The sequence below is a fragment of the Lampris incognitus genome, chromosome 16 (assembly GCF_029633865.1).
Source record: "Lampris incognitus isolate fLamInc1 chromosome 16, fLamInc1.hap2, whole genome shotgun sequence".
In the NCBI taxonomy this organism is placed as follows: Eukaryota; Metazoa; Chordata; class Actinopteri; order Lampriformes; family Lampridae; genus Lampris; species Lampris incognitus.
The window spans coordinates 41,564,227-41,566,365 of record NC_079226.1 but is presented as its reverse complement, the minus strand read 5'-3'; positions in this window follow the sequence as shown (position 1 = coordinate 41,566,365).

Here is a 2,139-nt window from a genome sequence, read left to right as displayed (position 1 = left end):
AAAGTCTGGCCAAATCACCACTGTCTCCTCCTGGGGTACCCTCTCCACCGCTTCATCCAACTCAGTCCACATCACAGAAAGTTGAATCAGTTCATCTGGACACAAGGTTTATTGACAGAAACGCTTCATCACTTATCTGGGGGTACCAGCACCCCGCTGGCCAACAGTACCAGTGGCGGTGAGATGAGTGATGAAACGTTTCTGTCAACAAACCTTGTGTCCAGATGAACTGATTCAGCTTTCTGTGATTTCCTTACCTGGGGTTATTATTGAGCAAGCATTAAGACAACTCTCTCTAGAGTCTAGAGTTCTTCTTTCTCTTCCACCTCACACCCACCTTGCGGCGCATATGCACTGAAAACATTCAGCAATACACCTTCATTTTCCAGCTTCATACTCATCACTCTCTCCGACACTCTCTTCACTTTCAACACACTCTTGACACACTCTTCCTTCAGAATTACCCCTACCCTATTTCTCCTCCCATCTGCACCATGGTAGAAGAGTTTGAACCCACCTTTGATGGTTCCTGGCCTTACTCCCCTTCCACCTGGTCTCTTGCCCACACAGTATACCTACCTTTCTTCTTTCCATCACATCAGCCAGCTCTCTCCCTTTACCGGTCATAGTGCCAACATCCAAAGTTCCGACTCTCACCTCCACACTCCTACCCTTCCTCCTCTCTAGCTGCCTCTGGACATGCCTTCCCCCTCTCCTTGTCTGTGAATGTTCTCATTCCTCCAGGTCATGGTTATCCAAAGAAGTTGAATCAAGTGCAACTGGACTCCACCCGACAGTAGCATAGTTTCCACCGGCCCCCTGATGGTGAACAGGACTGGTGGCGGTCGTTGGTAACCCGGGCCTCCACTGATCCGGTATGGAAATCTGATCATGATCTGGATACTTGATCCGGTTTGACGGCGGATTCCCTTCCTAATGCAACCCTCCCCATTAATCCGGGTTTGGGACTGACACTAGGAATGCTTTGCATTCTCAGTGACTGGATTTCATATGTGTGTATATATATATATATATGTGTATATATATGTATGTATATGTATGTATATATATATATACACGACTGCTTATAGCATGAAACAGGCTTGTACTGTCTCATAAAGAATTTACTTGACTCACGGGATTATTCTGCTTCTTATTTGTTGAGCACTTTGCCTACCGTTGAGTACTTCTTTAAACAAAGTGATATACGTATATAACTTTACTTTTTATTGTTTTAAATTGTTGTTTAGGGTAGGGACTACTTTTCCTACCACCGTCTTGCTCCGCTCCTGCAGTGGGCACGACGCCACATGCAGAGAAACAGAAGCTTCCTGCCACAGCCTACCAGGTATCCAAATTCCCTGTGTCCAGTTTCTGTGAAGAAGAGCAACTCCTGAAAAGGGCTGCTCACACAGGCACGTGCTCGGCATTCATCTCCTGCGTTTTGTAATTGTTGTTGTCCATCCATCCATCCCTTATCCAAACCGCTTATCCCGCTCTCGGGGTCACGGGGATGCTGGAGCCCATCCCAGCAGTCATTGGACAGCAGGCGGGTAGACACCCTGGGCAGGCTGCCAGGCCATCACAGGGCAACAAAACAAAAAAGAAAAGCCATCTACTTTAAATAAATCAAATATTCCACGGCTGTCTCCTGTTTAGAGCCACGATGTTGGGTGAACCTGGAACACCACCAGGTATCAGTTCTGTGTCAGGATCTGAGCCAATCTTATACCAGCAGCTGGTCACTGCTGCTTTGAAAAACTGAAACAAAATAGAGAAGTCTGGTCTTTGGGAATTATTCTATACTAACGCCAGGGTCTTGGTACCCTTACTAGTACTTCGTATCGGACCGAAAAGACAGTCTGTGGTATCGCTCATCCTTGCTGTGGAGTTTTTTTGGGAGGGGGGGGGTTTCCCCCCTTTTCTCTCCAATTGTACTTGGCCAATTACCCCACTCTTACAAGCTGTTCCAGTCGCTGCTCCCCCCCCCCTCTGCTGATCCGGGGAGGGCTGCAGGCTACCACATGCCTCCTCCCATACATGTGGAGTCGCCAGCCGCTTCTTTTCACCTGACAGTGAGGAGTTTCACCAGGGGGACGTAGCGTGTGTGGAGGATCACGCTATTCCCCCCCAGTCCCC